Genomic DNA, 15,310 nt, shown 5'->3' with positions numbered 1-15,310 from the left:
ATTATCCACCTAATCAACACTAAATAACATAAAATCCGTAAACCTATCTAAATTCCCTATACTAACCACCTAATCTATCCTAAACTAACCAAATTAGAGAGGAATCAGATAGGCTTACCATTGCTACGAAATGGAGAGGAAGTGGAGAGGAAGTAGAGAGGCCCATGTTTTCCAGTACGAGGAAATTGCGAGGAATCACAAAGGCCCGTGTTTTTATATACGAGGAATTAACAACGATTTTGCTTACGTGGAATTAACGAGCCTTGCTTTCCTATAAATATACCCACAACTCTCATTCTCAAACCACACACAAACTCCCAAATCACACCCTATCTCAAATCACATTCCTCAGCAAAATCCTATTCAAATTATAAATATTTGAAAAAAATAGGAAAAGGAGAAGATATTAGAATTCATGTGGGCGAGACTTACGTATTATAATTGCTGGAAGTCTTGCCACATGTTAATCTGGTATTTTTCTCCTTTTCCTTATTTTCTAGTTTTTACACTATGAGGTATTTACGACGACTTCTGCTTACGTGGTGTTTACGACGATTTCATCCTACGTGGTCTTTACGACGATTTGCGCTTACGTGGAATTAACGAGTGTTCTGTTTAAATCCTTTTATGTGGTGTTTACGACGATTTCTGCTTACGTAGAATTAACGAGTGTTCTGTTTAAATCCTTTTATGTGGTGTTTACGACGATTTCATCCTACGTGGTCTTTACGACGATTTGCGCTTACGTGGAATTAACGAGCCTCACGTTCTTTACTTTTATATTTCGTCGTTATTTCCTCGTTGGCTTACGAGTCCTTTACGACAATTTCTCATACGTGGTATTTACGACGATTTCATCCTACGTGGTCTTTACGACGATTTGCGCTTACGTGGAATTAACGAGCCTCACGTTCTTTACTTTTATATTTCGTCGTTATTTCCTCGTTGGCTTACGAGTCTTTTACGACGATTTTTAGTGCTTCATGTACGTTTGTTGGAAGTAGCTCCGCAAATGCAAAGGGCAGTAGTCGTTGCATAAATACATGACAATCATGACTCTTCATCCCGGAGAACTTTTGACCCTTTTCAACACATCTAGAGAGATTCGAAACATACCCATCGGGGAACTTCACTTCTGATGCCACCCAGTTGAACAACACCGACTTTTTTTCTGAAGATAATCTGAATATCGGAACGGGAACTTGTCCATTGCTTTTAATATGTAACTCGCTTCTTGAGCAAATATCCGGCAAGTCCAACCTCGATTTTATGTTGTCTTTTGTCTTCCCTGGGACATTCAATATTGTATTCATGATGTTCTCAAAGAAATTCTTCTCTATATGCATCACATCGAGGTTGTGGCGCAGAAGATCCTTCCAATATGGGAACTCCCAAAATATACTCTTCTTGTGCCAGTTGTGATGAACACCGTAAGAATCTGGCGTATTAGGAGGGACATGCCAATTACCACCCCAATGAACTGTTTCGTTAGCTCCGTAGTAGTCGATTTGCGCTTCAATTTGTTCTCCAGTTAGATGGAGGAGTGTCTCTCACAACCCTTTTGTGCTTAAACAAATTCTTGTTTCTTCGGTACGGATGGCCAATGGGAAGAAATCGATGGTGACAATCAAACCAACTTGTCTTCCTACCATTCTTAAGTTGAAACGCATCTGTCGTTCTATTACAATATGACCAAGCTAATCTCCCATGTGTAGTCCATCCAGACAACATCCCATAGACAGGAAAATCACTTATGGTCCACAATAGCATCGCTCGCATCGTAAAATTCGTCATTGTTGAACAGTCATACGTCATCACCCCTGTTGACCACAAATCCTTCAACTCTTTTATCAGTGGTTGTAGGAAAACATCCAGGGACCTTTTTGGATGGTTCGGACCAGGTATTAATATGGTCAAGAATAGCAACTCCCGTTGCATGCACATCTCCGGTGGCAGGTTGTATGGTGTAAGAAAGACTGGCCACAATGAATATTGTCTCCCTGACATTTTGAACGGACTAAATGCATCTGTGCATAATCCGAGATACACATTCCGGATATTGCTAGCGAAATCTGGATGTACTTTGTTGAAATGTTTCCAGGCTCTTGCATCTGAATGGATGAGTCATGTCACCATCCGTCTGAGTATGCTCGGCATGCCATCTCATCTTTCCAGCAGTCTGCTCTGATTGATACAATCTTTTCAATCTGTCTGTAATTAGTAGGTACCACATCCTTTGGTACGGTACCCTATTACGTCCCCGTCCTTGCGGCTTGAATCGTGGCTTCTTGCAGAATCGACATTCTTCTAGCTTCTCATCATCTCCCCAATAGATCATGCAGTTGTCGATGCAAACATCTATCATCTCAGAAGGCAACCCAAGACTATAAACCAGTTTCTGAATCTCATAATAAGAATCAGCAGACACATTGTCTTCCGGCAAATACTCTTTAAACAAGTCCGCCCATTCGTTCATGCAACTTTCAGGTAGATTGTGATCAGTTTTAATATTCATCATTCTAGCAGCTAACGACAATTTAGAGAGACCTTCTCTACAACCACTGTAAAGTGGTTGATTCGCCGCGTTTAACATTTCGTAAAACTTTTTTGCATCTATATTAGGTTCTTCATCTCCATCATGAGCTACGAATGCATCAGCTACCATATCATGAACCCTATCATAATCTACCATCTCCTCCTGATGGTAACTATGTTCATTATGCAAATGATGATCAACCGGTTCTTTTTCCTGAAAATTGCTATTACTACTACTAGCTTCATTCTGATCATAATTAAAACCTTCTCCATGTTGAAACCAGATATAGTAATTTGCCGTGAAACCTCTATTTATTAAATGCTTCCAAACATTTTCACGGTTTGCCAGTTTCGAATTGTTGCATTTCCGACAAGGACAGAACATCTTACCACTTTCTTGGGCGAGCGGTGTTGAATCTGCTTGATGCAACACCGCTCACCCAAGAAAGTGGTAAGATGTTCTGTCCTTGTCGGAAATGCAACAATTCGAAACTGGCAAACCGTGAAAATGTTTGGAAGCATTTAATAAATAGAGGTTTCACGGCAAATTACTATATCTGGTTTCAACATGGAGAAGGTTTTAATTATGATCAGAATGAAGCTAGTAGTAGTAATAGCAATTTTCAGGAAAAAGAACCGGTTGATCATCATTTGCATAATGAACATAGTTACCAGCAAGAGGAGATGGTAGATTATGATAGGGTACATGATATGGTAGCTGATGCATTCGTAGCTCATGATGAAGATGAAGAACCTAATATAGATGCAAAAAAGTTTTACGAAATGTTAAACGCGGCGAATCAACCATTTCTTTCACGTTTTTTGTTGTTGGTGTGTTTAAAATGATGTTCAAACATCCATATTTATAGGAAATTTCGAATCTGGTAGTTGTAATTTTCTTATGAATTTACGACGAAAATTAATTAGGTGGGGAAAAAAAAACGTGTAACACCTACAAAGTTGGTGGATTCAAAATTTCCTCGCTAAATACACGTAAACTATTTCCTCGTAAATAACACGCGAAGTTTACGTCGTATTTATGAGGAAATAGTATTTCCTCGTAAAATACTCGTCAAATTACATCCACTTTACGACGAAACGCTTTTGTCGTTACGTTACGGGGAAATAACGATGACTTTAGTTTTCCACGTAAGTTTCTCGTAAAATCGACGTAAATTTACGAGGATTGTTTTTCCTCGTTAAATTTCCTCGTAAAGCATGTGTTTTCTTGTAGTGATCAGAGCTAACTATTGAAATCTAAATCATGAGTAACAGACGTTACCGAGAAGACGACCATGGCTGATGTGAAAGATGAAACCGAGACAAGCAACAAAGAAGCGGGACCTTCGTCCATCAAGTTCCCAATGTTAACTTCTTCAAACTACACCCTCAAGGTTAATAAGGTTTGGGAAACCATTGATCCTGAGAGTAAGCATGAAGAGAAGAATAATATGGCTATTGCTTTAATCTTTCAATCTATACCGGAGGCATTGACGCTGCAAGTGGGAAACCTCGACACAGCCAAAACCGTCTGGGACGCGATTCAGGTTCGCCATGTTGGAGCCAAAAGAGTACGAGAGGCACGACTACAGACATTAATGGCAGATTTTGATAAGCTCAAGATGAAAGAAGAAGATAGCATCGATACCTTCATCGGCAAGCTAACTGAAATCTCGTCAAAATCAGCTTCTCTAGGAGAAATCATAGAACCAAGGAAGAAGTACATACACATGGTTGCATCTCTTGAACAAGTTTTGGATCTTAACACAACTAGTTTTGAAGATATAGTTGGAAGATTAAAGGCGTATGAGGAAGAAGAAGAACATAATGATGATCATGGAAAGCTGATGTATGCTAGTGAATCTCAACAAGAGAACTATGCAAATAAAGGAAGATGACGTGGTGTACGAAGAAACTGGAGAGGAGGAAGAGGCCGAGGACGTGTAGGAGGATTCTTTGCACAAAAGGAAGCTTGGAAACAGAGTCAAAACAAATACAAGAGTCACATTACATGCTTCAACTGTGATAAGCTCGACCATTATGCATCTGAGTGCCCCGACAAGTTGCTTAAATTACAAGAAACCGTTGAAAAGAAGGAAGAAGATACACAAGAAGCAGATGAATTAATGATGCATGAAGTGGTGTATCCTAACGAGAAGAAGGTGAAACCGAGTGACTTTGAGATTGAAGGAGACATGGAGAATGTGTGGTATCTTGACAATGGAGCAAGCAATCACATGAGCGGAAACCGAAAGTTTTTCTATAAACTTGATGAAGAAGTTATTTGGAAGGTACGATTCGGAGATGATTCCCGTATTGATATCAAAGGAAAAGGCTCAATCAGGTTCATCTTAGATGGAGGAGAGAAGAAGACGTTGAGTAATGTCTACTACATATCTGGACTACGGAGCAACATTGTGAGCTTAAGACAAGCCACCGAAGCTGGATGCGAGGTGAGTATGAAGAATGACGTACTGATGCTCTTTGATCAAACATGGTATCTAATGATTAAGACCTCAAGATCAAAGAACTGTTTGTATAAAGTGAACCTGCAAGTAGATATTATTGAAAGTTTATAAATTGCAACAACTAATGAGTCATCGATATGGCATGCGAGGCCTGGACACATTAATACTGAGACAATAAAGGCGATGATAAGCAAGGAGCTGGTGGTCGGCATACCTGATATAGTCGTCAAGAAGGAAACCTGTGTATCATGCTTGCTTGGGAAGCAAACACGGAAACCATTCCCGTATGCTACCTCATATAGAGCTGCACATCCTCTTGAACTTGTTCATGGAGACCTCTGTGGGCCTATCACTCCTCCGACACCTGGCCAAAAGCGCTACGTGTTCGTGTTAATTGACGACTTCTCAAGATACATGTGGTCCATGTTACTTAAGGAAAAGAGTGAGGCTTTTGGTAAATTCAAATCATTCAAAAGGCTTGCAGAACAAGAAACAAGAGCGACAGTGAAAACGTTTCGATCAGACAGAGGAGGTGAGTTCATGTCTCATGAGTTTGATACCTACTGCAAGGAGAATGGGATCAACAGACACATGACAGCTCCGTACTCTCCGCAGCAAAATGGAGTTGTCGAACGACGAAATCGTACCTTATTTGAGATGACCAGAAGTCTGTTGAAACACATGAGCGTACCAAATATGTTGTGGGGAGAAGCGGTCAGGCATGCCACCTATCTACTCAACAGAGTCGCTACAAGATCTTTGCTTGGAAAAACACCGTACGAAGCTCTGCGACACAAGAAACCAAACATCGCTCATCTTAAGGTCTTCGGGTGCGTCTGTTATGCAAGAACAGAGACCGCTGGTAGAAAAAAGCTTGATGATCGATCAAGAATCCTGGTGCATTTAGGGACTGAGCCTGGTTCGAAGGCATATAAACTGTTTGATCCTTGGAACAGGAAAATAGTGGTGAGCCACGACGTATACTTCGAAGAAGAAAAGCAACGGAGCTGGAACAATGAAACTGCGACAAAACCAGTGCAGAGCTTGTTTGAAATCGACCTAATACCTTTAAAGGGTATTGATGATTACTCTGGAGCTCAGGATGGAAGTGAGAATGAAGATGATGAAGTAGAAGTGACCAATGAAGATGATGATGATGATGATGACAACGAAGAAGATGGAGATGACTCACTAAAACCTAACTTAAGAAGATCAAATAGAGTGAGCACGAAGCCTTCATACTTGGACGACTACATCCTCTTGGCTGAAGTGGAGTGTGAAAGACTCTTGGTGATCGTTAACAACGAACCGTGGGACTACAGTGAAGCAAACGAGCTAAATATTTGGGTGGATGCGTGTAACGAAGAGCTAAACTCGATCGAGAAGAATAACACTTGGATCTTAGTTGATCTGCCAAAAGGTCTTAAACCTATTGGACTCAAGTGGGTATTCAAAATAAAGAGGAACGCAGACGGAAGCATAAGAAAATACAAAGCATGTCTAGTGGCGAAGGGGTACGTTCAACAGCATGGTATTGATTATGATGAAGTCTTCGCACCAGTAGCTCGTATTGAGACTATTAGAATGATCATCGCAATTTTGGCATCTAAAGGATGGCCGATTCACCATCTTGACGTAAAAATGGCCTTCTTACACGGAGAGTTAAAAGATGAGGTTTACGTTACTCAGCCCGAAGGGTTTGTGATCGAAGGCAAAGAAGATAAAGTCTATAAGTTACACAAAGCTCTCTACGGCTTGAGACAGGCACCGAGGGCTTGGAATGTTAAACTCAATCGAATCTTGAATGAACTTAGCTTCACCCGTTGTTCTAAAGAGCCATCCTTGTATAGAAAGAAAGAGGAGAAGGGAGTTTTCTTAGTCTGCGTGTACGTTGATGATCTTCTCGTCACATGCTCATTACCGAACTTGATCACTAAGTTTAAAGAACAGATGGCAAGAAATTTTGAGATAACCGATCTTGGTAGACTGACTTATTACCTAGGCATTGAAGTGTGCCAGACAGGCGGAGGCATTGCGTTGTCACAAGAAAGATATGCTCAAAAGATTCTTGAAGAATTTGGTATGCGAGATTGCAATCATGTTCATATACCTATGGATGTTAATGTAAAGCTTGGAAAGTCATCTCGAGAGAAAAACATTGACGAAAGAGAGTACATGAGGAGTGTTGGGTATCTTTGGTACCTATTACATACAACACATGATCTATCTTTCAGCGTTGGTGTACTAAGTAGGTATATGCAAGAGCCTAAGGAGTCTCACGGAGCGGCCTTGAAGCAAGTCATGAGGTACGTACGCGGTACTACTTCTTTTGGTCTACGTTATGGACGAGCTGAACGTCAAAGACTGATAGGCTTTAGTGATAGTTCTCACAATGTTGATGTTGATGATGGCAAGAGTACGACCGGACATATTTTCTATCTTGGTGATAATCCTATAACTTGGTGCTCTCTAAAACAAGAGATTGTGGCTTTATCATCATGTGAAGCGGAGTTTATGGCTGCTACTGAAGCTGCAAAACAAGCAATTTGGCTCCAAGAGCTCTTAAGCGAAGTCGTAGGAGATGTTTGCGAGAAGGTGATCATACGAGTTGATAACAAATCGGCGATTGCGCTCACTAAGAATCATGTTTTCCATGGGTGAAGTAAACACATCCACAGGAGGTTTCACTTTATACGAGAGTGTGTTGAGAATGATCAAGTTGAAGTAGAACATGTTCCGGGAACTGAACAAAGAGCTGATATACTCACAAAGTCGCTTAGCCGAGTTCGATTCAAGGGGATGAGGGAACTTATTGGTGTCCAAGTCATGTGTGAAAATGAAATCAAGCTTAAGGGGGAGAATGTTGGTTTAAGCTTGGAGTTAGCTTGAAACACAAGCTATCCTAATCCTAACTTGTTATGTTTATCTAAAAGGATTAGGAAATATTGAAAGTGTTATTTCTATTAGGATTAAGAGTTATCTAATCTTATATATATTGATGGATATGATGTTGAATCAATATCGGATTGTGTGAGTGATTAGCTTTAGACTTGAATTGTTTTGCTAAAGCTTTGAGTGATTAGTAAGAGAAGTACTTTTTGATTGAGATTCTATATTATAAACTAGAGGTCTAAAAATGGTTGCAACTTGCAAGTTCGATTTCCGTTAGGTGGCTTTTTTAAAGAAAATTACTTTACCATGTGTTAAGCTTTGACCATATAGATATGGTCATTCGGGTCCAGGGGCGGATCTAGAATAACTTTTTGTCGGGGGCACTTTCATAAATTTTAAATTAATTGGGGGCACATGTGTAAAATTTGAGCTCATTTCTTACAGAAAATTAAGATTCTGAGATAATTACCTATGAAAAATTAAGTTTTAGTAGGGGGCACGTGACCCCGTTGGTCGTCACCCAAAACTTCCTAGTCATTCTAATTTTTTTTGTTAAAACTACACATCAAACTTGTACATGCTCTTTGGGAACTTGTCTGCGATGTAACAAACAAGAGAATTAGTGGTCATGGGCTTTCACCGAGTAATCATGGGCCTTCACCGAGTTAATTCTCAGACTTCTTCATTTGTTACAAACGTAAATCTATTTTCTTCTTAGAAATTTAAATATCTTGCTTCACATTTTCAAAGTGAGGGTTCCCTTCATCACAAAAGACATTTTCTTTAAGAAAGCTATTTCTCACTCGATTGAAATCTATTATTTTTCAATGTATTTTTAGCGTTATTTATCATGTCAACATTTTTGAAAGTTTGTTAATAAATAAGACTTTATTACTCATAAATGGATAGGTGACACTTTTTCTTTTTCTATGGATTTCCATTGAAATGTTTTCCCACTCCCTTTTTCCAAACCGGTCGAGTCCACACTCTACATGATAAAGATATGTAAAAGGAAAAGTTGATTCTGATTTTCCACTATTAAATACGTAAAACATAAAATAAAATGATTAAAGTATGGCCTGACGCGGAGATGGTGGTACGACGGTGCATTTGACCTAGTAATCTCTCTCGATCATGTTCACAGACCATCATCACATGCCTAAGCCATGATTATTGCTCAGTTGTTTTATTACATTTTATTAAGCCTTATTTTGTGGGATTTATTATTCTCGTTCTCATCGTGTCCTCCCCAACCAATGTAAACTATACATATGTACATGCCTATTAGAGCACCATCGACGCAGTCTGTTGTGCATGTGTCTCTTAGATTAATTGTGATAAAAAAAATGAAAAATAAAAAAACACAGAAGACACGTCTCTTAATCAAGTTCTGTAAACAACGTCTCTTATGAAACAGCTGTCAAAACATGAGTGGGCGGAGGTGAGGTTTGGTGTTTCGGCATTCTCAGCTTCTGCAAACATCATCCATGGCTGCTGCTGCCCACACCTTCCTCTCCTTCTCATCGCCTCCGCGCCTCCTCGTTTCTCCTTCGTCAACTCTCCGTTTCTCTTTCGGCGGCGTCTCTCTCAACCTCCACCGTCGCCAATCTGTTTCCTTCTCCGCCTCCTCGAAGAAATCGCTAACAGTGGTTTCAGCCGCGAAGAAAGCTGTCGCCGTGCTCAAGGGTAACTCCGATGTCGAAGGAGTTGTTACTTTGACACAAGAAGACACATGTCCCTTCTCAATTTTGATTCTGGATGTGTAATTGGGTCACTGCTTAGTGTTTACATCGTATCTGATTTTCAAATTCACCAAAATTCCTTCCTTTTCTCCCAATCAGTGTTTGGCTTACTCGTTAGTTTAAGCTGCATTGGGATATAGAGAGTAAGAGAGAGTGTTCTTGGATGTGGATGAGAAGATTCTTGTCACTTTTAGGAATCATGATTGATGTTTGATCAACTTTAGTGGATGATCCTTCATCCAAATATTTTTTTTTGCATAAAAATGAAGTCGAATGTGTTTCTGTGTTGATGTCAGGACCATTGATTGATTTAGATTTCAACAGGTTAGATCAGGAACAAATCCGCTTGAAGGAGCTGCCTTAGAGATGGCAATAATCTTTTGCAGAAAGCGGTTCTCTGCTCACCATGGCAACCACACATCACGGAGAGCTTAAGATGCTTAAATACAGGTTTTATATTCTGCACTCCTGCCGTTTTTCTTGGATCATCCAATGTTTTAGAGAGTATTAACTTCTTCTTTTTCACATATTTTGGTAGCAATTCTTGCGTTTGAGAATGCTTGCATGGAGTTTGATGACCTGAACTTGAAGCCCACTTTCAAAATCTTGTGGGGAGTACCAGGTTTAGCTACTGAATCATCTAAGACTATTTTCTTACCCCTGAACATCGGCTTTATAATGTTTCACTAAGCCATGTCTGAAAATGATCGCCAGGTCGTCCGAATGCAATAAACATAGCCGAAAGATTGGGGCTTCCATTTGATATCATCAACAGTGCTCGTGGACTATATGGTTCTGCAAGTGCGGAGATCAATGAGGTCATACTTAACATGGAACGGTACAAGCAAGGTTATCAGAGGCTTTTAAACGAGTCACATCGTTATATAAGGTAAGAAGAAGCTATGGTTGTCTCAAAGCATTAAACAAGATTCAAGACCCAAGAATCAGGAGCTTGCACACTCTTATAAGCTTCTCTTTATGGTTCTTAACCTTTCTCAACGAGCTGAGTGTCAGGTATTGTAACGAGGAGGAGGAAAATCACATGTTTTTTTTTTTAAACAAAAAACCTATAATTAAGAGACTTGCAATAAACCACCGAAATGTTTAAATCTCTTTCTAAGTCTCTTAACTCATTTTTACACTTTAAAAACTATTAAAATTAGTTAAGAGACCTTTTAAAGGGTTTATGGATAATGATGTTCTTGAACTATGCAGGCCAACTTGGCAATTTCATTGCTACGTACTGTCGGTAGGTTATTAGTAAATAGTACCATGTCAATTTAACGTGATTAACAAAATTATTATAAGATCACTGTCGTTATCATTTAAGTTAAAAACACTTAGTGTGATCATTTGGACTGGAAGAGTTTTGACTTGTGAGCGTATCTGTTGTTCGATTTTGACAATGATAATGTACATTCAATATTTATTACTTCCTTGTATTTATATTACGGCTTGATTGATGCAATTTCTTTGATCGCTATTTTTTCTTCCCTTCTTGGTTTGAATAAAACGACAAATGTTTATCTCTGCTCGCTTTTGATTGTGTTTAATATAATTTGGATTGATGATACTTCACGTTATATTCTGGACCGACGTTGAGAGGACCCTGCCATGATTGTATATCAAACCAATTCCAACTAATAATTAATTGAGCCCTGGCCCTGCGTAAATATAACGTCATTTAGACGTCTGATTGGTTTTCACACGTCGGTGGATTGAAACGTTAGCTTCAACCCAATTTCTATGCGATTCATATTTGTTATAATGCAACTTACACCATTTGGCGACTACTATGCAATTTATAAAACAACAAGTAATTTGTAATCTATATATATAAAGTAGACTTTTCTCTCTTCTTGTGACATGTGGAAGGGGGGTTTGTTGATATGTGTCCTCTTTTTTTGTTTTTTTTACATTTTACATCCTTCTTCTTTTAGACTATTGCAATTTGGTTCATTATTTTCTAATTATGCACTATCTAATCCTTCTCACACTAACTATCATCATTTGAAGTTTGATAATCTATTTTATTGTTCAAAAAATTGTAAAACGAATAAAGAAATAAGTAAAAAAAATATAAATGTATTTTAATATTTAATTTATTCACTACTAAAAATAACATACTTTCGCTATTTTATTATTTTTTACTATTTTCTATTATTTCATTTACAACTATATATTTATCTTAATATTAACCAAATTAAATCAAAACACATAATCTAAACATAAAACCTCCATAACCATAGAGAAAAAAATACCAAAGTAACACTAACTCAATAAAGGTCCAGAGCTCAAAGGCGATCAAGAACGAAAATTAACTTACCCAACTTTATCATTGAGTGTCTTGGCCAGGACAATCAAAAGTCAGAAAAATGTAGAAAGATAATCTTGAGATAAAGCAATCGCTCGAACACAAAGGAGCGTGATCAAAGACCAATGTAAAGAACCAAGAAAGCGGGTTAGAGGAAAAATAATCAACAGAAGGCTAAAATTACCACGAAGCAGGAAGAGACATACATAACGAACGATAAGGACAACCACCAGCTAAGAGGTAAGAATCACCTCACAAACTAAACAAGCACAAACAAGACGTCTATGCAAGTGAAGAATCACAAAACTCTGGATAGAAGGGACCAAAGCTCCAAGAGACTAATACCACACACTTATACTAAGGGAAGCAAGGGAAGAAGAGAACAACTTGAGTGAGGGAGAACAGAAGCCAACCCCCGAGAAACCAGAGCCCAGACTTGAGACCAGAAACAATCTTCCAAATCTACAGAGCATATTCGGAGGAGAACACTATCCTAATCTAGAGTGGCAAACATGGCGAAAGAGAGAGTCACAGAGACGCAAGCAGCCATGAAAGTTGCAACGAGATGAGGGAACATAGATGGAAGGGTAGACAAAACGAAATCATTCAATCGCGGAGCCGTCCTCGAGCTATAGAAGTCAGATCACCAAAAACCATATCTTGAAAACTAAGACGAGAAGGGACTATCGATGGTAAGCCAACGACGAGGAAAACAACTTCAAAGAAGACTAAACTCTGACCCAACCCAAAGAGATGTAGTTCCTAACATGAGCCGAAATCTAAGGAAAAAGAGGAGAAAAGGTGAGGGAAAACAAGAGCACATATGTGAGTCTTTTTCGGTGATGGCGAGAATCACAGCATAACGGAAAGGTAAACGAAATGCATAGATGGTGATGGGGCTCAATGTAAAAATATAGGGAGAGAGCACAAAACATCTTTAAAAAGTAATGTTCAAATAATTAGAAAACATATTAATTTTTAACCTGAAACTATTAGCCTTAAATTCAACAAATGCATAAATGTAAAATTATTGAAATTCAATATGCATTACATCACAAACTCACTCCACCACTAATAAAGTACTATTATACCCACATCAACACACTATTAAAAAAACAAACACATAATATGTTAGCATATCACCTATTACTACATAACATAATAAAAATAACAAATAATGTTTTTAGCAAATAAAGCCGATCACATAATTAGCTAGCTATATCATCCGAAAAATAATAATTAAGAACAATAAAACAATATTTTGCGCGAAGCGCGGACATGCCCCTAGTCTTTCAATAAACACCAGTTAAGCGTTTTTTATTAATAGATTCCAACAAGTGTATATTGAATCCGATCTTAGGTTGGAAGTTTCGTTTTTATTATTATGGAACAGTAAAACAATCAATCAGATTAAATTTTTTTTTTGTGCACAATTAATTAGTTATATATCATCAAATTAAACTGAAAATATTCCTAGGTTGTAAAAGTCTAATCCACTGTTTGTTTTTCCTTCTTCACTGTTTTTTTAATATTCCACCGCGTGTTACGGCCAATGGTAGAATAAAAAAAGTGAGAATTAGAAGATTGGACAACTTTTAAGTTTGAATTAGAAATTTGGGCAAGCCCATGTTTTAATTAGGTTGTTGGTCAACCTAGTAGGAGAAAGAAGAAAAAGTGGACAGTTTTAACTTTTTTGCCCAACAATCTTGGGCTGAAATTCGTGGGACCAGGCTGTCTTTTGCCCAGAAAAACTTGCCTCAGGAATACCGACACACGCGTGCCGGATGTGCGTGTAAGAGACGAATTGAATATTATATTATTTTAATTACAGAAGGAAACATGGTATTGGGCTTCGTTTTTTGGGCTATTTGACCCCAAAACTTGAAGCCCTTATATGTGATGATTTCTCGCGGGAAACAACGGCTCCAAGGTGGACGAATGGCCATTAATGACTGGTGACTTTGGAAAACATGTGTTTTACTTTAATTTATTAATTAAAAACAGGGCAACTATTAATTATTTAATACAAAAACGTACGAAACCTATCTCTTTGTCTGTCTTCTTGTTGAGGAGTAAAAAATGCTACCGAACAAGGGAACTTGAGGCAGCGAATTTTACACACAGAGGCATGAGCTGCATCCGATATGGTGAGGGAGGAAAGGGTATGGCGGATGGTGGGTGTTCTGTATCTAGCATCGAAGGTAAATCATATATAAGCCGTACACCATTGCATTTATGACATTATAGTTATTGCTGAAATCATTTATTACAGATTTGAGGGTGTTCGGAATTCAGGTGTTTTTTTGTGCGAAACTATATTTATTGCTTCTGATTAGCACATTGAATTTTTAAATAAATTTATGTTTTATTTTTCGTAGGTGTTCACGATTCATACATCGTTGTAATCTCTGGACGGTGGATTATGTACGACACTGGTGACTGGGATTTTAAACTTGATAGCGACCGTATGGGGAGGGCTGTCTATGCGAAGTTGATAACTTCTGTTGAAGACTTGAAGCGGGCCATTATTGAGTCATACGTTATTGTGGTGGATGGTACTCATATGTTTGGGAAGTACAAAGGGTGTTTACTAACTGCAAGTGGGCAAGATGCCAATTTTCAGGTATTCCCTATAGCGTTTGCTGTTGTAGACAATGAAACAAACGAGTCTTGGAGTTGGTTTTTTGAGAAGCTGACAGAGATCGTAGAAGATGGCTCCGATTTATCTATTGTGTCTGATAGAGCAAATCAAATATGTGTTGCTAAAGATAAGTGGTATCCTCTTTCACACCATGGGTGCTGCCTCGTACACCTACAGAGAAACGTCGACGCAAAATTCAAGAAAAGGAATCAGAAGCAAATGGTTGGCAGGGCAGCCGAGGTATTCAAGGTATCCCACTTTAAGAGACTTTACGCGGAGATCAAACTTACAGATAAGCGCTGTTGGGATTATCTTGAGAAGACCGATCCTAGGCATTGGACATGGTCACACTTTTAGGGCGAGCGGTACAATCTAATGAGCTCGAATATAGCTGAGTCTCTCAACAAAGCACTAGTTCCTGCGCGCGATTCCCCGATAATGGCGCTATTTGAGTTCATCAGACGCATGATTAGTCGTTGGTTTGTGAGTAGACAGCGAAAGATATCGAAAATGAGTGGTGAGATCCCCCCGGCTGTTGACGAGTTGATGGAGAACAATCTAGAAGACGCAAGAGCGTACGCTGTGATGCCTCTGTCTGCTTTTGAATTTGAGGTAACTCTAAAAACAACCGGCTTCGGGAGTTCTGTTAATTTGGAAACTAGGTCTTGCACATGCCTTGAATTCCAGAAAGTTGGAATACCATGTCGACATGCCATTG

The sequence above is a fragment of the Brassica oleracea genome, chromosome C3, assembly GCF_000695525.1.
Source record: "Brassica oleracea var. oleracea cultivar TO1000 chromosome C3, BOL, whole genome shotgun sequence".
In the NCBI taxonomy this organism is placed as follows: domain Eukaryota; kingdom Viridiplantae; phylum Streptophyta; class Magnoliopsida; order Brassicales; family Brassicaceae; genus Brassica; species Brassica oleracea.
This window is presented reverse-complemented; position numbering follows the sequence as displayed.